Source organism: Lontra canadensis, unplaced genomic scaffold (genome assembly GCF_010015895.1).
Source record: "Lontra canadensis isolate GAN:19392208 unplaced genomic scaffold, GSC_riverotter_1.0 scaffold139, whole genome shotgun sequence".
In the NCBI taxonomy this organism is placed as follows: Eukaryota; Metazoa; Chordata; class Mammalia; order Carnivora; family Mustelidae; genus Lontra; species Lontra canadensis.
In genome coordinates, this window is record NW_022631133.1 from 2,418,912 (window position 1) to 2,442,157 (window position 23,246).

At 36.0% G+C, this 23,246-nt stretch overlaps 1 protein-coding gene across 1 annotated transcript in view; it reads right to left on the bottom strand.

The window, feature by feature from the left end:
* Positions 1-23,246, bottom strand: part of SGCZ (sarcoglycan zeta) — a 1,078,905-nt gene that overhangs the window by 1,051,324 nt on the left and 4,335 nt on the right. The window lies entirely within an intron of this gene.

Consider the following 23,246-nt stretch of genomic DNA (forward strand, 5'->3'; position numbering starts at 1 on the left):
TTTAACCTGAATACTGAGCAAAAGGCAGACTTTTTAGGAAAATAAGCAAATAAAAATGTTAAGTGGGATCTTGACTATGTATGTATATTAGTCAAGTTGCTCATAATGGTCACATTTCCACGTATAGAAGAGATTCAAAAGAACTTTTTAAGTTTCTCCTATGCTGATAATTGGACCTTAAGAAATGGCTTTATGGGCAGTTAAATAATAATATGTTCAAGATTATTCTGAGATTTCCTGTTCTCAAGGGGCTTCCTAAAACCTATCATTCTTAATTAGAGTTGTTCTTACGATGATTTAGCTACTCTCTACTGACATCCACACTAGCTAGCCTATTTTAGGAAGAGAAATATGTTGCAAAGAACTATACATGAATAAAATCCTCTTGAAGCCATATTTTAATGGGTTAACTATATTTAATCGTTCTTATTTTGTAATTAGGCAAACATAAAAAGTATCCTAAGACTTCAACTCAGGACTCTTACACTATCTCTTTCAGAGAGTCTTATAGAATGCTTCAAGATCATTTGGCTATTTTTGTTTGTTTTTATTAAACTTGGGGAGAAATTTCACTGATGTTCTCTTGGGTATGACTTCCCAGCTTCTCAGCATTTCAATACATCAAGCAGACTGAGAGCCTTGGTTAAAATTCAAAAAATGTAATTTGTTAATGTGTTTAAGTACTTGGATTTCCCCTAAGAAGAACCCATTGACCTCAACATAAGAGAACAAAGATGTCTCAGAATCTTAGGCAATAGACATAAATTTCTCAGTGGTAATGCAGAGGTTTTGATGGTAAATCTACTAAGATGTTAAAAGTGATGGACACAAAAAGATGGAAGACCATTCCATGCTCTTGGATCGGAAGAATAAACATTGTTAAATGTCTATACTGCCTAGAGCAATCTATACTTTTAATGCCATTCCAATCAAAATTCCACCGGTATTCTTCAAAGAGCTGGAGCAAATAATCCAAAAATTTGTATGGAACCAGAAGAGACCCCGAATCACTAAGGAAATGTTGAAAAACAAAAACAAAACTGGGGGCATCACGTTACCTGATTTCAAGCTTTACTACAAAGCTGTGATCACCAAGACAGCATGGTACTGGCATAAAAACAGACACATAGACCAGTGGAACAGAGTAGAGAGCCCAGATATGGACCCTCAACTCTATGGACAGTTAATCTTCGACAAAACAGGAAAAAATATACAGTGGAAAAAAGACAGTCTCTTCAATAAATGGTGCTGGGAAAACTGGGCAGCTATATGTAGAAGAATGAAACTCGACCATTCTCTTACACCGTACACAAAGATAAACTCAAAATGGATAAAAAGACCTCAACATGAGACAGGAATCCATCAGAAACCTAGAGGAGAACATAGGCAGTAATCTCTTCGATATCAGCCACAGCAACTTCTTTCAAGATATGTCAAAGGCAAAGGAAACAAAAGCCAAAATAAACTTTTGGGACTTCATCAAGATCAAAAGCTTCTGCACAGCAAAGGAAACAGTCAAAAAAACAAAGAGGCAACCCACAGAATGGGAGAAGATATTTGCAAATGACAGTATAGACAAAAGATTGATATCCAGGATCTATAAAGAACTCCTCAAACTCAACACACACAAAACAGATAATCATATCAAAAAATGGGCAGAAGATATGAACAGACACTTCTCCAATGAAGACATACAAATGGCTATCAGACACATGAAAAAATGTTCATCATCACTAGCCATCAGGGAGATTCAAATTAAAACCACATTGAGATATCACCTTACACCAGTTAGAATGGCCAAAATTAGCAAGACAGGAAACAACATGTGTTGGAGAGGATGTGGAGAAAGGGGAACCCTCTTGTACTGTTGGTGGGAATGCAAGTTGGCGCAGCCTCTTTGGAGAACAGTGTGGAGATTCCTCAAGAAATTAAAAATAGAACTTCCCTATGACCCTGCAATTGCACTACTGGGTATTTACCCCAAGGATACAGATGTAGTGAAAAGAAGGGCCATCTGTACCCCAATGTTTATAGCAGCAATGGCCACGGTTGCCAAACTGTGGAAAGAACCAAGATGCCCTTCAACGGACAAATGGATAAGGAAGATGTGGTCCATATACACTATGGAGTATTATGCCTCCATCAGAAAGGATGAATATCCAACTTTTGTAGCAACATGGACGGGACTGGAAGAGATTATGCTGAATGAAATAAGTCAAGCAGAGAGAGTCAATTATCATATGGTTTCACTTATTTGTGGAGCATAACAAATAGCATGGAGGACATGGGGAGTTAGGAGAAGGCATTTGGGGGAAATTGGAAGGGGAGGTGAACAATGAGAGACTATGGACTCTGAAAAACAATCTGAAGGGTTTGAAGAGGTGGGGGGGTGGGAGGTTGGGGGAACCAGGTGGTGGGTATTAGAGAGGGCACGGACTGCATGGAGCACTGGGTGTGGTAAAAAAACAATGAATACTGTTATGCTGAAAATAAATTTAAAAAAAAAAAGTGATGGTTTTGGAAAAAAAAAAAAAAAAAAAGTAATGGTTTTAGATTTCTCCAGGGGACAAAAAAGCCACCTAAGGCCGGAATGGGGGAAATAGTATAACAAGCTAACATTAAGTTCAACATCATTACCTAAAAAATAGATGATATTTGGTTTCCCTATTTGGGGCAACAGATCATAGCTGACCACAGGCCTGATGGAATAAAAAAAAAAATATATGAAAACTTAGTTTGGATATTTACCTCTTCATGTTCATGATCCACATAATAACACTTAAAATTCATTTTTCTTTTTTTAAAGATTTTATTTATCAATTTGACAGAGATCACAAGTAGGCAGAGAGGCAGGCAGAGAGAGAGGGGGAAGCAGGGTCCCCACTGAGCAGAGAGCCCGATGTGGGGCTCTTGATCCCAAGACCCTGGGATCATGAGCTAAGCCGAAGGCAGAGGCTTTAACCCACTGAGCCACCCAGGCGCCCCAACATGTAAAATTCTAATGAATGGAATTCAGTAAATTTAGCAATTTAAGTGCACTAAAACCTTTAATATCTCTTTTTCCAGTCTTGAGGGGTCACATGTAAAAGAGAAGTTGGAAAATAGATGCTATTAGGCAGGCTTATTTTTATGCTAAATACACTCTAAGATAATTCCCTTTTAATTGGAGATAAGCTCATATAAAGTTTAAGGGAAGTTAATATTACTTCTTAAAGTTTTTAACCTTACATATAAATGCAACAAAAGTGATTTTACCCCTAAAAACATTTTTAAAAGTAAAATACACATTTTTCCTTTGGAAAATCATAAATAAAGTTGGCATACATTTATTGTAGAAAAAAATCATGTTTCTATATACAAAATATGTAAAGACCCAAAGATTTTTATTTGTGGAAAAAAATGGTTTTCTAATATAGGCTTATTAGTATCAATAATAATTAGGTTAAATATTAGTTAAAATGCTCTCCAGTACTTTTCTAACACTGTGCTATGCCATATCAGTTTACACATAAAAATGTTACAAATCCTAAATGTCCTTTCCTACAGAGATTTCTAATTTTATGGTTATATAGAAATCTCTGTATATTTGATAAATAATTTATAGAGGATTCCTGCAGCAAAAAATCAAGATGTTTGACATGAACCCCAACAACTCTCCATTCTACAAAAAATAATGATGTTATAGATCTTGAGAAAATAGTAAACTCAAAATTTGTAATTACTGGGATATTCTATAATAGAAGGAGAAGATATAGTCTACCTTTCCCTAGGGAAGAAATTTCTCTGGAAAAAATAAATCTAAGCATTTGCAGCTATGAATGGTTAGTAACAATACAGAATTATACATTTGCTGTTACCGTTCAGCTGTGACCTCTAAGAATACAGATAGTTTATCATTTGTATAAGTTCCCATACTTTTGTTTTAAAAGGTATCCTTATTTAATTCCATTGACTAAAAGAAGTTTTGCATATTCACATTAGCCTTTCATGACTTTTACTCTAGCATTAAAAAAAAAAAACAGTCATTTAAAAAGAAAGTCTATTTTTATATATAATAAAATTCAGGCACCAAGTGACATTAAAAATCACCCATTATTATATGAATGAACTGTAATTTAATTATTTAATTTTGCTTATTTTTCTTCTTTGAACATATAAAATATTGTCAATGTTAAATAAATGAAAATGTGATTGTTTTATTTTTATCAGAGAAGAATAAGCAAAATAATAGTCTAAACAGCACACACTTTACAAAGAGGTTTGTTATTTAAAACATTTACTTTACTTCACAGGAAAATCTCAAATCCCGACCCTGCCTCTTTTATTTCATGTTTTGAAAGTTAACATTCATTGAGGTTTATTTGATTGTTTTCATTTTGACTCACCCAACTTTGATGTGTCTGGGAGTATAATCGCTTACATAATACACAGTATACTTGCTAATCAAAATTAGTTTTGAAATCCAAAACCTTCACACAGTTTCTAATTGTTTCTTGGGTTTTGTCAGAATATTTTGTCATGCCAGACATGTGCCTCTCCTGTACAATCTCATGCCAGTTCTGTGAACAGTGGGGAGTTCACGTTACAATGTATCTTCCTAAAAGAGGCATATTCCTTTTAGGGGTCATATTTAAAAAAACCACAGGCACAAATTTTGAACACTTTGACTTAACTTCCCCTTTCCAAGATAATTACCTATCCAGGCTGCTGAAGGAGCAATTTTAAGGATATAATCTGCCAACTGGTCCTTAGAGATGTTACGAAGAGCAAATGAAAACAGCAAACTCAATAAGAAATGAAGAGCAGGTGTTCTTTCAATTAGAAAGAAAGAGAAATTTCAGATAATGAGGCTGTGATGAAAACTAGTGGAGGACACAACATATAAAGCACAATGTTAAGGTTGATATTCTTCCCACACACTCATCTGCATGCTTCCTTAATTAAATGAGCATGTTAGTTTGCATCTTTTAACATTTAATCTTGAAACAACTCCCTCTTTTCATCTTTAAATAATGACAATGTAGATTGCTGAATATGTAAAACACTGTAAGAAATTAGTTTATAAGTCTCTTAGTTAACTGAAGTAGAGTGTAGCATCTTGTGGCATTAAACCAGATACATCAGAATTACAATTAAGATAATCCTTGCTCTTCAAGATATTAATATGTGAATATTTTGCATTTGCATAAAGCTCTCTATTTCATGAGAGTAGTTCTATGTAGACTGCCTAGAAGAGACTTATCCAGAAATTCATTGTATTTGGTATTCACAAGAAGAAACTTAAACTTTCAGGAAAATTCTGTTATCTGAATAACACAAGCAGTGAAAACCTTGACTCATAATTTTTATAGGCACTGTTTGCTTGCTTCGGGGAAGTCCAGATTTCAGATTTTTGTCTAGAGCACTTGTACACCCACACCTATCTAGCAATGCCTACAGATGTTTACCATTGCATTTAGCCACTTAATGGTTACTTGGGACGTCTTGGGCCAACTGGATGTGAGACTTTCATCAGAGCTGCATGGGTCTTTTTTAGCACAGCAGGAGCAGTAAATGTAAGCTTTCTTGGTCCAAATTACAAAGTTTCATCACCAAGACAAACTGAAATCAAACCATTTGCTGAAGCAGTCTGACTCCACCAAACTCTCCTGAGATCTGGTGAGCTCCGTAATAATAATAAACCACTATCAGTAATCATTAGAAGGACCATATGCACTTTTTATCAATAGAAAATGGATTAGACCCATTTAAAAAAAAATGTGTAAACTAAGATAGTGATAAGGCCATGCAAACTTTAAGCCAAAGATAGAAATCTTAATTTAGGGGTGCCTGGGTGGCCCAGTCAGTTAATTGTCAGACTCTTGATCTCAGCTCAGGCCTTGATCTCAGGGTCATGAGTACAAGCTTCTCATTGGGCTCCACACTGGGCATGGAGTCTACTAAAAAAAGGAAGGAAGGAAGGAAGGAAGGATAGAAGATCTCAGTATGTGTTCTCAAGAATGCTATTTTTCCTTCATTATGTTTGACTATTGCAAGTGCATGCTGGCCCATGGCCTGAGCCTATGAACAGCACACCTTTAAATGTTCTCGTGTAGGGGTGCCTGGGTGGCTCAGTTGGTTGGGCGACTGCCTTTGCTCTGGTCGTGATCTTGGGGTCCTGGAATTGAGGCCTGCGTGGGCTCCCTGCTCGGTGGGGAGCCTGCTTCTCCCTCTCCCTCCGCTGCTCTGCCTGCTTATGCTCTCTCGCTCTCTCTGTCAAATAAATAAATAAAATCTTAAAAAAAAAAAGAAGATTTAAATGTTCTCATGTAGCTCAGGAAAAAAGAGAGCTAATGTAGCACAGCAGTGTCCAGAACATCTCGTGTATGGCTGCATCTACTCTGATATCCATTACTACTAGCATCTGCTCAGAGCCAGTAATTTCCCCATCATTCCCAGAGGATAAGGTTGAAAGCAAAGTCATTTCCCATTTTAAGAAAAAGGAAATTTCTATATACTATTTTATTCCAAAATTTTTCTGAAGTAGGACCCTGTACAAGTTCTGTAAAAATAGACAGACTTTCCCGAAAACTTCCAAAAGGGGTACAGGAATATCACTATTAAAGAAAATAGAGAAAACTTCTTGTTACTTTAGATTCCTGAAATTGACAAGTATCTCAAAGACATAAAAGAATAAAATACGGTTATAATAGTTGCAGCTGTAGTTGAAAGTGTGACCAATAGATAGAATACTAGGATTGGGAGGGAATACAATTCACCTTTGCTTGAACTATATCCTTTTATGCCAAGAAAGCTATAAGAAAGTTGTGGAAAGATTTTTGGCCAGGAGGGAAGATCAAGGGGTAAGAATCCTACCATCACACTGAAGACAATTGTTTGGGAGGACCAGTAGAGCCCCTCTTTCTTTTTTTGTTGTTGTTTTGGTTTGTATATTTATTTTTTAATAATAAAATATTTTATTTCACTGCCTCAGGCATTATGTCCTGCTTATCTGCTTATGCTCCTCTCCAAAAGTGGATGGATCAAAAAAGTGACTTTTATAACAGCTAATGTTAACCCCACAAAGTAGGGCTAAGAATTGAACTCACTGAACTAACCTCTCGGGATTTCAGTGGTAGCTTCAAGTTGAGTCCCATCCCCAGTAGGCAGGGCTCTCGGTGATAACAAATGACACCAACCCTGGCACACGGGGCTATAATCAAACTCCTTGTCCCCCGTTGCCCTGAACCACACACTAAAAAACCTGCAGAAGAACATCACCAGCAATGCTTTCTCTTTTTTCCCGGATCTGCAGGTGTTCATTTCCCACTTACGGTTTTTAAATATCTGCATACACAAATAAACTAGCCTGTCTACTTATACAAATTAAAGGATGAAATTCTCCTGTAAAAAGTCTTCAAGCAAAACTAAGCAATACCAAAGAGGTTTACAAAACAAGAGCTCTACATGCTGAAATGGTCCCTGTATCAGAACAAATAGAAATGTCATTTTAATTTTACTTTGGTAAACATACAGCCAATAATATTCTATGTAAAATATAGACCATTTATGATGCAATAGGAATATATTTTAATAAAATTTCACTTTTCCTTTCTGTTAGATTTTACTTTTCCCAATGGGCTGAGAGTTTATTTATACTGTATAACTTTCCTTAAGTTTTTGATGAAAGCCTTTATATTTTAAAATATCTCAAGGAAACAATATTGCTGAAGGCATGCGTACAAATAAGGAGGATAGTTCTTTAATGCAGGCTTGTGTGAGTTTGAACAACCTATGTGATCTATTATAAACAAATAAAATACCCAGACTCTGAGACTAGTTGAGCAAAAAAGTAGTTAAACTTGGTGAGATGTGAAATTAGGTTTTAATGCATGCAAAACACATCCCAATGCATATTTTTAGGTGTAGGCTGATTGACTTTTCTCAGTGTTTAAAATTAAAAGCTGCCTTTAGGCAGTTAAGAACCTTTGGAGAGCTTTTGATATTATTAAACACAAGCACTTACATTTAGTTCTACCATAGAACCATGCAAAAACCAACACTTAAGTCTCATCTGAGGATAGATTTTTATGTGACCATCTGTCATTACTGTCCCACATATCCAGCTCACCAGTTTCTCTCCCCAGGGTGACCCTGCCACCCTACAGCGGGGACTATACTCTCATCTTTTACATCCCAATCATGGTTCACTCATTCTCACCAGCTGTCAAGAACATGATATTAACAATTATAATGAAATAACAACTGGTACATAAATATCTCAGGTTCAAGCATTGGTGACTGTATCCACGTCACTAAATCATCATGTACATATGGGATAGGTACAACGATTAATCTGATTTTACTATTTGAGGAAATCAGCATTTGGTAAAGTTAAAGAGCTTGGCCAAGTTCACACAGCTCACGAGAGGAGCTGGAAGTGAATCCATGTCTATGCGGTTCCAAAGCCGAGCAGAGAGAGAGCATGTGCTAAAACTGGCTTCTCAGAGACTGTTAGATTACATCAGTTTCTCCTTCAGTGAGTAGGCGGCAACTCACGTTACTCCAAGTTTTCCATGATTGGGAAAGTAAGACTTTTTATACACAAACTCTGTTCAATAACTATGTATCAAGTACTTACATACAAGATACTTAACTAAGTGGGTGGCTATCTTAAACTATTTGTTATTATTTAAATTCATTTCTTTTCAGAGTTTAATATTCTATGGATTTAACTCTCAGAGATTACATGCATGGGTTACTGTTATACTACCACTTTCCTTAACCATCTCTTGTGTTTCTCCAAAACAGATTTGTTTTGATGTATTTCACATAGACGTGTAAGTGTGTGATTTGGGCAAAACACAAATTAACAATCTTGACTTGTCTGTGCGGAGTTAAAATACATTGCTGAGCCAGTGTAATCCCTGAACGCCAGTGATCAGGTACAAGGCTTAACTGTGGGTTCTACTTTCATATGCCATCATTTATTTCCTATTACTCATGGGTCAAGATGAATACCAAATTCAATAGGCTGGTCATTTGAGAAAGACATGTTTTGCTTTTCATGACTGCCAGACAGTGCTGGGAATTTTACCCCAACTGGCAGTGTGACACTTGGTGTATCCAAATAATTTTATGACACAACAGTGTGAGTGTTTCAGGAGCATGAGTAGATGACATATTTACCCGAGTGCTGACTATTATCCACCTCATCTAAGTGCATACTGAATGAAACAGGTGCTTTAACTACGGTGAAATCTGTCCTGAGCTTAGAGATTATTTCTAATCACATACTCACTTGTGTCTCATAATGAGTTGGGAGGGGGGAAAGTAAGATCAGCACTAGAAAACAACTTTTATTCAAAGGTTAATTAATTTAACAAATATTCATTAAGTACCTACAAGGTACTATATACCTTTCTAGATGTCCAGGATAAAACATTTTTTTAAACATACAAATAATTTGATGATAGTTGTAAAAAGAACTATAGAAACAGTTAAAATCAGAGACAAGTCCGGTTCTAGACATCCAGTTTCCGAGCTGTTTAGTCTCACCGAGAAATGTGAGATTTTATTTATTTATTTTTTATTTTTTAAAAGATCTTATCAATTTATTTTAGAGAGATATAGAGAGAACACGAGCAGGGGAAGAGACACAGGGAGAGAGAGAGAGAGAGAATCCTAAGCAGACTCTGTGCTGAGAGCGAACCCCAGTGGGGCTAGATCCCAGGACTCTGAGATCATGACCTCCAAAATCAAAAGTCAGATGCTTAACTGAATGAGCCACCCAGGCGCCCCTAGGAGTATAAGCTTTGCATAAATTATAGTACCTCGAAATCATTTTATTTGTCCCAAGGAGAACTCATATGAAAAATCCCGAAGTTCCTCTGGATTTGAAAAGAGAAGGACAGTATTAAAATAGATTACTGTCTGAGAGAAATCAAACTAAGTCAACATATGTCTGAGGAGAGGAAGATTGAAGAGGAAAAAAAAAACAAAATTTACTTTCAGGGGACTATCGTAGGATTCTGGGAAGAATGGAACTCGTTCTCTCCCGTCTGCTCAGCTTCATCCTTTTCCACTGCAGGAGACCACAGTGGTGCACAGCATTTGGTAGACCAAAAGCCTACTTTCCAATCTTTTAAAACTGTAGCAACACTAAAAATAGGTCTACTTTGGGGCACCTGGGTGGCTCAGTGGGTTAAGACACTGCCTTCAGCTTGGGTCATGATCCCAGGGTCCTCTGGTCCTCTGCTCAGCAGGGAGCCTGCTTCCCTCTCACTCTCTCTGCCTGCCTCTCTGCCTACTTGTGATCTCTCTCTATCAAATAAATAAATAAAATCTTTAAAAAACAAACAAAAAAACTGTTTGTAAAAAAAAATAGGCCTACTTTACCATCAGTGAATCCAAAAATTCCAACAGGGCAACACTGCCCCCTAGAATGAATATTTGAAATTTGTAAAGACATTTTTTGGTTGTAATAATCTGAGGGATCCTAAAAGCTCAGCAATGTGTGGGACGGTTGTGTACCACTCGGCCTGGAACCAAGTTCACTTTATACTTTTTCTTTTTTTATTATGTTATGTTAGTCACCATACAGTATGTTATTAGTTTTTGATATAGTGTTCCACGATTCATTGTTTATGTATGATTTTTTTTCAAAAGTTAATAAAATTTTGCACAATTAGTAAGTTGTCTAGGAATAAAATATCCATGCAAATGGGAAGGAATGCTGTCTTCTATTTTGTTCAGAATTTACTAAGAGATGCTCACCACTTCAGAAAATATCATGTCACCACCAGGAAAACCACTTATGGAGTTTGAATGACATGCCCAACATATCCCTGTCAATTTCAGCTGTGGCTTGTGCAGTCACTCTATCCTAGCATTTACATTCTGAAATAAATAGAAACTCATCATGAAATGTTTTCCTCTTATTTTCTTCTATTTCTCCTTTGTATTATAATTAGGTCATGATAGTTTCAAAATTTTGTGCAAGTAGGTTATATTATCAAAGCACTTGTGAGAGAATTCTAAAGGTGCTCTGTAAAAATTATTTGCAAGGAAATTATACTAATAAGATAATCTTTGAGGAGGCTTTATATGATTTGATATAAGAAATGGATAATGGATCCAACAGGGTTGAAATCAGATCATTGCCTCCATATATCAGGACAAAGGCATCTAATTGTCCCGCTTGGGTCAGATGTCTCAGCACGCCCCAGACAGTTATGCTCAAGTACACTTGAGAAGTGAAAACAGAAACCCATCTTTAATGGTAGTGCCGCCATCCCAAGAGATGAAGGACAGATAGCTTATTATAGTTTTTCCTATAACAATATAGGTCTGATCCAGGGATAATCATAGGTGATATTAGATCACTTCACCCCTTTCCAGCACCCCCTTTTACCCTCCCCGTTCCTTGCTCTACATTGTAGTTAGGATGTCCTTTCCTGTTCTCTCCTTACGTGGGACCTCAAACTAGGTTGCCCTACACAGGTCACTCATCCATACTACAATTTCTTGGTATTTATTGCATGTCAGGCATCAATCTAGTTATTGGAAATATAGCAATCAAGCAAGGTGACTGCCTTCACGGAGCTTATACTTTACAGGGAGGAAAAATAAATTTTAAAATATCTTTTTTACAGCTTATTTTGAAATGTGAAAGTGCCACTACAAGAAAATGAAGCATTATGATATGGTAGGGAATAACTGGGAGGAACTGCTTCCTTTTCTGCAGGAACTATCTTCTGTCCTATGAACAAATGCCCTTGGGACCTACTTAGCTAACAGATCTGATAAAGAAGCTTGTCCTTAAAGATTAATGTTCACAAGTGATGTAAGGCATTAGCTTTCACCAGTAGTTGTCTATCAGAGAATTAGAAGGCTTTTTTTGCTAGTATTTATTTTAGCAACTTCATTTTATGTTTGAGGAATATATTTCTGCAAGTACACCTTTTCTTTGTTTATATATATAATTATATATATATACACACCACAAATATTATATATTTATAAACACACATATGTGTGTGTGTGTGTGTATATATAAAATAGATAATATATGTGATATATAGAGACATATCCAAAGTTGCTTCGTTAGTCAAAGTCCTAAAGTCATGTTGCTCTTTACAGACTCCAAAACTCTGATTTATCAAGCATATATAAAAACTATGTGTATGTATGGGGCGCCTGGGTGGCTCAGTTGGTTGGACGACTGCTTTCCGCTCAGGTCATGATCCCGGAATCGCAGGATCGAGTCCTGCATCGGGCTCCCAGCTCCACGGAGAGTCTGCTTCTCCCTCTGACTTTCTCCTCGCTCATGCTCTCTCTCATTGTCTCTTTCGCAAATAAATAAATAAAATCTAAAAAAAAAAAAAAAAAAAAAAACTATGTGTATGTATATGTGTGTATTACTAACAGAAAAAGAAATCTGCGGGGGCTCCTGGGTGGCTCAGTCTGTTAAGCATCTGTCTATGGCTTAGGTCATGATCCTGGGGTCCTGGGATCTAGCCCCTTGTCGATCTCAGCAGGGAGCCTGCTTCTTCCTCTCCCTCTGACTGCTGCTCCCCTTGCTTGTATGCACACGCTCTCTCTGTCAAATACATAAATAAAATCTTAAAAAAAAAAGAAAGAAAAAGAAATCTGGTATTAAATTCTATCACAGAGCGGCAGTGTTATTCAACAAAAATTTAAAACAACTAAGGAAAAAATATAAAATTGTTAATTACCAACATTCAGTTTTAGCTTCGGATAAGTAGGATTTCATGAGAGTATAGTCTGAGAATCAGTCTCTGAATCCAAAGGCGTGATTTAAATGATAAAAATTTTAGACAATGTGGGAAACATATTTTTCCCCAGGATGTAGGGAGATTAGAGAATCTTAAATCATACCAATAGATAGTTTTCTATTTCACCAAAACTCAGAACATACTTTACAATGCCTAAAAATCTTTTAGTGTGTTGCTAATCTGAAACTGATCTGAACTAGGATTACCACCACTATAACTTGGAACCAGACACCAAAGACATAGAAACTAGGAAAAAAAAAAAAAATTCTCCCTAGGCTAAGCATTACAGAAAAAAAGAAAACTCAAAATCAGCTGCATGCTGGGAAGTCTTCAGTAAGATCTTAGCCACAAAAATATAGCTTCTGCAAGGTTTTGGTATATATCATGATAAAATTGCCACAAATATCCAATGGGAAGACTTTACCTGCCCCATAGATGACATCTTGTGTTACCACCACAGGGTAGTGATAAACCTATAAAGAGCCCCCCTCCTCAAAACAAACAAAATGCCACAATCTCAGAGATACAGAGAAGACACTGGTGGTTGCAAGAGGTGGGGGGGTTGCCAGAGGTAGGAGAAATGGATTAAGGGAGTCAAAAGTACAAACTTCCATTTATAAAATAAATGAATCCTAGAGATGTACAGCATGGCAACTATAATTAATAATACTATAAGGCATACTGGAAAGTTACTAAGAGAGTAAATTTTAAAAATGTCTCATCATACACACAAAAACTTTCTGTAACTATGTACGGTGACAGATGTTAACTAGATTTATTATAGTGAACAAATATCAAATCATTATGTTGTATACCTAATAATATGCCAATAATACCCCAATAAAAAAAAAAAACCTAGAAATATGTGGTTGATCATTAGTCACAGAAACTGAGTAGTACTTCATCACCTAACTCGTGTTTTTATTTATTGTTGGACCAGGTAGTCAAAAAAAAAGGAGACAAGGAAGGAAGGAAGGAAGGAAAAGAAAGAGAGGGAGGGGGAAAGGAAGGAAGGAAAAAGAAAAGGAAAGAAAAGGAAAAAAATGGACTAAAAAAGAGAACATTATTTCCCCAATATAAAATTCTGGTTGGCCACCAAATATTGCCAAATATATATCAATAAGGATGTAATAAATATTGAAAATGTATCAGAGATATAGTAGATTAACATTAAGATGGAAAATAGAAAAAATCTACAATCCCTAGTGTTTATACTTGTATGTTAATCGACATGGCATTGAGTCAGTGCAGAATACATACATAGATAAATATAAGATCTAAAAACGTCCAGCATGATCACCATGGGTGCAGTTACTAAGAGAAATTATCTTAAAAAAGATAATATGGTATTTCTTGGATAAACTCCATTATTAACCGAGTCAACTTTCCTCCTTCCACAAGGTATCAGGAAACTTATAAAATACCACTGGATACATAAGAAGCAAATCACAGACAGACATAGAATTAAAGAGCACAACAGATAAAAAGAAGATCTTCAAAGTCACTAAAAAGAAATACTACATCTATGAAATGATATGTGGACTAAGATTTGATCTCATTGGTAGCAGCGGAAACAAGAAGACAGTGAAATAATATCTACAATATACTAGGAAGAAATCCATATTTATCTAGAGTTGTAACCCATAAAAAATATTTTAAATATGAGGGTAAAAAAGATCTTTTCAGGCTACCAAGAAAATGAAATCTGCCACCACCAAGAGTATTTCAGATAAAAGGAAAATGATTTCTGAAATGAACTTATTAAATTAAATATAGTAAGTTAACTGTGGTAAATAAGAGACAAAACATTATCCAAATGGATTTCCAAAATCTAGATATGTGCAAGAGATAAATATAAAACTTAAGTATAAAAGGGCTTGAAAACAAAAGGTTTCAGAAACACTAACCATAATAAAGTGGGGTAACAGTACAGTGTAGGTACTAGTTAAAGCTGGTATAGCTACATTAAAATCAGAAAGAAATAAATTTAAGGCAGAAATAAATATCAGAGATAAAGAGCTTATTATGTAATAATAAAGGTCTCAACTCACCAGGAAAAAATAACAATTTAAACTTAAATGCATCTGAAACATAGTCTCGAAAATATAATGGAAAATTTGAGAGATCTGTTAGAACACCACCATAAAAGAAAATTTTAACATATCTCTTTCATGATTTACAGCTTAAACAAACAAAACAGAAAGATTATAAGACTTGATCTCTAAAAAATGAAAAAAAAAAAACCTTCTTTTCAAGGAAACTCAGAACATAAAAATTGGCTTTAAAATAGCACTTAACGGGGACGCCTGGGTGGCTCAGTGGGTTAAAGCCTCTGCCTTCGGCTCAGGTCATGATCCAGGGGACTTGGGATCGAGCCATGCATCGGGCTCTCTGCTCGGCGGGGAGCCTGCTTCCTCCTCTCTCTCTCTGCCTGCCTCTCTGCCTACTTGTGATCTGTCAAATAAATAAATAAAATCTTTAAAAAAAATAATTTAAAAAAAATAAATAAAATAAAATAGCACTCAACATAATTTTTGCCAAGTCTCAAAAGATTGGTATGATACAGACCATTTTCTCTACCATATACAGCTAGCAAAGAATGTGCAGTGGAGTTAAATGTACAAAGTGTGTAGGAACACAAAGGAAGAAACAACCATCTCTTCTTGGGACAAGGTCAACAAGAGGGAGTTCTTTCATCAAAGGAGTACAGACATACTCTAGACAACTGCATATGAAATATTACAAAGGACTGCAAAAGAAACTGGCATGATCAAGGAGAAGTGAGTTACTTAGTAAAATCATGGTAGAACCTGTGTGTGTGTGTGTGTTTGTGTGTGTGTGTGTGTGTGTGTGTTGAAAGTTAAGTAAGAGAATGGTCACACATGGCCTAAAAACGAGCAAGCTCTATATCATGTTTTATCATATTGAGGAGGACAGATTATAAAGTAAGTAAGAGGGAACCAACAAAGACTTTTAAGCAGATGAGAGACCAAATATTACTTTATTCTAAAAGGGAAATTCTGAAAGTATAGAATGTGGATTGCTTGTCAAATATGCTGGACAGAGGTAGACCAGTTAGATGGTGACACAAAGCTTGCTAGTTCCTCAAAAAGGAAGAATCTCCCTTTGAAGAAGCATGAACATATATCACTTCCTAGAATCCCCCATTCTTGTAAATCACATTTTCTTAGGAGGTCCTTCATTGGCCATTGTTATTAGTCATCTTAAGTTAGATTTTAGTACCCCATTCCTACTTTGATCTATGCATTTCTACATTTATTCTTTTTTTTAATTACTTTACTCCTATTAGCCCATATTATAAGATCCATACACAGCTAAAACACATCTATCATGATTAAGTAATTTTACTGAGAGACTAAGCATAACAAGGATAAAATAATTATAAGCCCTTCTAACCAACAGCTTGAGATTTACAGGTCACTAACAAACCAAATTCATTAGCTACCATGTGCATTTCAGAATACACACTGGCCTGCCTCTACCGAGATTCCTTTGGGTCCGTGCTCTACCTAGTTAGATGGCTTACTCCTTGGGCCACCCCATGGAGACAGAACTGTCAAATCCCCAGAGGCAGGTAGTATATCTTACTATAAAAAAAATCTGATCCAACTGTCAAAAACAGAAAAATCAGCTAAGGAAATTGTGAAACATCCTTCATGGTTCTGGGGCAGTGTATGCAACGATTTCAGGTACGTATGATTATTATCTCCAAATAATCTGTGGTCTCCTTGCCCCACAACTTGAACATTTTAGTCAGAGTTAATCTATGAATAGCATCAGGCCATCTTTTCTTTATTTTTGACGGTAACCTTGGACAGTTCTAGAAATCTCTAAATCCCTCTCCACCCAGCATCAGGCCCAGGCTTTGTGCCCCAGTTTCCAGTAATTTCCAACCAACTCTGAGATGACTTACTAATAATAGGAAAGAGAATAAATAAATCTCTTCACAGTGATTCCAACTCCACCCCCAGGTCCTGGGGCCACAACTGCAAGATCACATTAGGATTCACTGCAGTAGAGCCAGAACCACTGCCAGAAATATACATGTCCATGTGGGAAAAGACAGAGATTCTTTGACAAAACTTCAGGACAGAGAGGAGACCTTGAGCTAGGGCTTTAACAAAAGGTATGGAGGGAAGGATTGGGACTGTGTGATACGTTGGACTTGATAACCAATTAGTAAGGGGGATGGGTCAGTAGGATCAGTAGGAAAAGCTCCTGAGCCCTCCAGCTTGCATGCCTCAGTGAATGGTGACACACTAAACAGAGAATAAGTTCTCTTAGGTTTAAGCGACTATGAACCATCTAGGTAAAGATTTCAGATAGACTGTCAAAAATTGGGGATGTAGCTTAAGTGAGAGGTGCAAGGTGTATGTGCATTACCATGGACAGAAATCTTATTTTTTCTTGTTTTCTGCCATATAATACTGGAGTACAAATGAATAAGGATAACAAGGAGAAAGAGCAAATAAAATTTGGGAAAGTTAACAATATAAAACTTCATTAAAAAAGAAAGAATGAATTCAAGTAAATGCAAAAATATCATTCAAGCATACTAAAAATTTAATATTACATGCAACGTTATACGCTGTCAAATGATTAAGTAGCTAATGCTATATTTGATTTCATAGACTTGCATTTGTTAAAATCATCTGCAAATAATCTCAGAGGGTAATTTTTTTGTCTTCTCTACCTCAGTTTGTGTAATTTAATGAGATGCACTATCCAACTTATTTTAAGTTCCATGCTTAAAGTTGTAGAACTATACTTCAGTGTTTTCCAGCATGACTAAAATATGAAACAAACTAAAACATACAAAAACATTCCTAATTGCAAATGTTAAGCACTTTAAAGTCAGTTATGTTTTTATTTACTTTGTATTAGAAGCTATTCATGGTTCAAAAATAAGTAAAATTAATATATACACAATAACATACTCATATTTACAAAATGAAAAGTTTGTATAGTAACTGGGCTCAGAAGCAAATGAAAGGTTTTCAACTGCACTTACCAGACGCCAAAAATATGTTGAAGCTAATCTTGCTATATATTTCACACCACAGTTATTAAATACTTAATTATTAAGTACATAATTATTAATTTCACACCCACAATTATTAAATACTCCCAGAAATGGTTAATAACAAGGGCCTTTATTATTCATACATAACACCATCATGAACTGCTTACTGTTTGGACCATGACTCCAGCATGAACTTTAAGAAACTTGATGAGATGAAATAAACTATCAAAAGTTTAAAATGCTTCTACTGCCTTGAGGCACTGACTGATCAAAACATCAATTTTAAAAAGTGGGCCTGAAGAAAATTAAACAAGATGCTGTTAAGACGAGCTCATGTATTTTAACTTTTCACACCATACAAAAGTACTAGGTATTAGGGATGCAGAGATTTAGAAATGCAGGTGTGCATTCTCTCCAAATGCCAAATTTGAAAAACAAAAAATAAGAGTAATAATTTAACACCAGTTACCTTAGAACATGTACACGTTCTGATAACATCAGTGCGAAATCACGGTCTTTCACTCCCAGAGTCGGTGGGTTTCATTCTGCGGCAAGCAGGGTCAAACGTTATGCAGCTGTTGAGTACAATGGAAGTCTTGCACACAGCATAACCGGACATACACAGCCTAATTCCAACCTTCTAAATTAAAGTAAATGCATACTGAGGTATAAGCTGTTCAGAAGAGAAGCTAAATATTGCAGCTTCACCACTGAAACATTATGAAAATACTTGAGTCTCCGCAAAAGGTCTTAATAACCTTTGAGTATATATGTATTTATAACCACTAATTCCTTATGAAAGTATTGAAGAACAGTGAAGGAAAAAAGAGTATTACGGAGCCAGGAATTAGGTTAACACTCAAGTATACTTGTTAGAGATGGGCTGCAAATCTGCCTCCAAGCTTTTCAGCAACTAAGGCAAAAGGGGACATACAATCAGTTTTATCATGAAAAGGATGCCTAAGATTAAATACCAAGCAGGTGCTTAGTTGTATAGCTAATTCTGGTATGCAGACTAGATAGAATTTCCCTCTCTTGAGTCTCTGTTAAAAGGGAAGTGGAAACCTAGAATATAATTCAGTAAGACTTTAGGTAAGCAATTTCTCTCCTTGAGTTAGTTAGCTTCTCCTTCTTGTCTGGATTTTAAAATCCCTCCAATACTCTGAGTAGATACAGACTTGTGGAATCACAATGATAACAGTATTTTCCCATTCATGACATTGATTTATTATATCATGTTTCACAAAAATGCTCTTGCTCATGGCAGCTGAATTGGTTATTTCTACCCAAAAAAAGAATCAAAGGCTCTTTTATCTCAGGTAGATAATGTTTATTTTTCCAGCCATTCTAGAGAAAGATGGAAGTTTAAAAACCAATATGAGAAGAAGTTAGATAGTGATAATGTGTGGGTTACTAACTGAGCCAAGTAAGCTCGTGGCTCTCAGAGATTTAAGGTTTGCATTTTTAACCATTTAGGAATAACCCAGAATGTTTGCTGCTTATAGACATTAATAATTCAGCTAAGACACTGACAAAGCAGGTATGAAAGTATAAGGTGCCAGCCATGTAAGATAGCCTGATCCCCCATGCAGAAGCCAAACTCAAATCAGGCTGGTTGGGTCCTTTTCTCCATGTCTCTTAAACACTCACTCTGGTGAATGAAAGAAACTACGTGTCTTTGAAGAAAATGGTCTCCAGAAAAATGACAAAATCTAGTTCTGATGATGAAAGAGAAGAGATCTAAGAAAATGATGGTCCTTTGGCAGAAAGTATGTGTTATCAGATAAATCATCCCCTCTGGTCAGACCCTTAAATGTTGATTTGCCAAGGTTTGGTGAAACATTCCTCAAAAAAACATATTATTTAATATTGACCTTCCTATGAATATAAAAGAAATGGCCTTCCAAAACTATACTGAGTTATCTGTATATCTTCATTTGTGATTCCTAGTATAAATATGATTTGGAAAAATGATATGAAAAAAGCATATCAAGATTTAAAGCCTATTTTACATTGCAATGACACTTAATTTCTGTTAAGTTGCAAAGACTGCCATTAAGAACTTTAGTTTTATTATGGATTAAATCACCTGATATTTATTTCCAGATTTCTGGGATACCATGAAATTTAAGGACTTAATAATTTTAGGGTCAATATAATCACACAGATTGATTTTTAAATTTTAGGGTTAATACTAAATGTACATCAAGCTGGAATGCCATAGCAACACTAGAGGTTAAATCCAATGTACAGTCCTCACGAAATGAACATTATTTGCAGTGACCTGAGAGTCAGAATAATGAAGAAGATTAGCTGACTTGGATAAGATATAGAGAGTTTATTTTAAAAGATTGATACAAGGTTATGAAACCCCTATCCAGTGGTCTCAGTCTGTGATTTATCTATCACTTTCTAACAGGTTTTATTCACAAACACCAGCCATCAGTAATCTGGCCCAAAATAACTGATTAGGAATAAGCACAGGAATAAAAATAAATATGGCCTGTGAACAATTGTTCTGTAACAGGCGTAAATGCTAGGACTTTAGGTACAATACTACCACTTTTATTCGAAACAAGAATATGAAAGAAATTCAATGAGAACATTTCTATGGTCAGAAGTTCTATAAACTTCCTGGAATTGTGGCCTATATAAAAGAGCATGGGATTTAGAAGTGCAGGGTACAGATTTAAGTTCTTCCATTATTTATTAATCATGCGCTCCTCGACATTTCACTTGATTTTTCTGTCTCCATTTTGGCATGTATAAAGTAAGGACTCGATAGTCAGCAGACAAAGTTACAATGACATTCAAACAAGGAAGTATTTGGGAAATAAAAAAGAGCTATATTCACTTTATTTACCAATTTGAAAATGAATTTTCTTCCAAAAGGGCACAAAAATGGCATTCTGAAACAAATACTCAGAGATAGAGACTCTGAGACTGGCAAGACAGAGATCCTCACAGGTCCTGAGGTTTTTAACCCTGTGTTCTCCACTCTCACAATTCTGGGTTCAGCATCCCAGGGTCAACGGCAGGGGTCAAGACTTGCAGAAAGCCCCCAAACTCTCTTGAACCAGAGCTGACCCCCTTTTTATTTATTTATTTATTTATTTGACACACACACACACACACACACACACACACACACACACAGAGAAAGAGAGAGAGAAAGATCACAAGTAGGCAGAGAGGCAGTCAGAGAGAGAGGGGAAGCAGGCTCCCCACTGAGCAGAGAGCCCGATGTGGGACTCGATCCCAGGACCATGAGATCATGACCTGAGCTGAAGGCAGAGGCTTAACCCATTGAGCCACCCAGGCGCCCCAAGCTGACCCCCTTTTATTGGTATTAGATACTATGAACATGTTGTTCAAACAAATCTTTCAGCTGCGGCTAAAAATGTACTAAGGTACTAAGGTACTAAGATTCAGTTTCCATCTTACAACACAACCTTCACCTGAGAAGTTTGAGGGGAAGAAGGATTGTGACACAAACTCCGGTTGATGGCCAAGCCAGGGTTTGAATAATGACTTCTAAGTCCTACTTCAACCAGATGAGTGCCCTTTCCATGACACAAATCAACAACTTTAACAGCTCTGAGCTAGTAGATGTGGAGTAAGAGTTTTAAGTACTTTGCGGTGCCTCTGACTTCCATTGGTAAACTCCATTTTGGTGCAGGGTGATTGCTTTAATTAATATCTGAGGCTGAAGCTTTAGCACTTATTTCACAGATGGACACTGATATGGCAATTAAAGCCTTTCTGGCCAGATAATAAAATCCTTTATTTTTAAAGGTCTCCGATGTCAAGTTGGTGTAGAACACTCTGGATAACCTATTTAATACCAACCGAGCAGTATAAATGTTCCAAAATCTGATGAGGGCTTACAGTATTTTTCAGAGTGAATCTATAAAAATATTGTTTAGGAGTGGCAAGAAAACTCTCAAGGCATTTGGCATAATTTTTAATTGTCAGGATGTGAGTCTGCGATTCTCTCAGAGGGATGGTAATCCTTTAATTCGCTCATTCTGGGGTTGGCCTAGAAGTCTCTAGCAAGTTTCATTAGGGATGTAAGATCACCATATGTTTCTGGAAATTTGTGAAGAAAAAGAAGAGACTTAGAGTAAAATAAAAAGGTAGATGTTAGTATATTAAAATCTACATTTATATAAAATGAGCTCACTTTTAGTCATATAGAGATTTAGAAGCTGAGAATTTTAGCACAAATTCTCAAAGCAAAATTCTCGATGACTTATAAACTTTTATTTTGACACATTAACATTTATTCATTTACCTATTTAAATGCATATCCTCAAACATTTCACAGACATTTGAACAAAAATACACGGTTATTTTTCTTACTAAGAGTCGTAATCTCTGCCAAATTGTATGTTAGCTGAAATTCCAATACAGGATAAGAAACACCTCACTAAGTACTATATAAAAGGAATGCCCCCAAAAGACACATGCTGATTTACTGTCTTACAGCATTAAGCTATCTTGTGTAGCTATGATTTTGAGTCCATAAATCCTAAAGCATTCTTTTTTCCTGGACCTTCAAAATTTGATGTATTCTCAATTGGTAAAGTCTGAAGATCAGCAAAGCTGTAACAGCCAGTACAAGAATTGGAATGTATGCTGGGCGATGACAGCAGGCCCCCGGAGAACTCAGAAATAGTCATGTACACCACTCCCCTCAAATTTTAAACAAAATTGTTGACTTTTCTTAATTCTCTTTCTACTCACGTCAAAAATGTTCCCTCATCCCTCCTGACTGAATAAAAAAAGAACGTTTCACTACGGTTACCTGAAGTTTATTTCAACTTCAAGAAATAAGTCCCCATTCTGAACACAAGGAAATCAAGATGAAATGTTTCGGAATCTTCATGACTGGTTTCTATCCTCAAACGAGAAATGGAACTAGCCCTGGATGGGGGAAATCGTAATAGCTTTAGATGTGAAAGAGGTCAAATAATTCAGTATTCACAAAGGTTTCCTAATTCTAAGCCAAGAAATGAATATATAAAGCAAGTTGCTAAAAATATGACATTTGTTAGAGAGTACTATTTTTCACTATGGAATGACTAACATTTTAAAAAAAAAAAAAAAGGAAAAAAACACCTACTTATACTCATCACAAAGCCTCCTACTCTGCAGCAACCCTGACTTTCCTGAGCTGAGTGTCTTACTGATGAAGCAAAAAAACATTTTTACAATTCTTCTAAGTATCAACACTCTTATTTGATTGAAACTGTAGACTAATATACTATGAGACTTGGTTGAAGACAGCGTTTTCATAACAACCACTTGTTTAAACACCTCTGCATTTCTCTTTTTTGCTAGATTATCACTTCTCACCCATGCAATACTTTCTTAATGACCTAATTGTATTACTCAGGGAAGCATTTTCCTGGCCTATCTAGGGC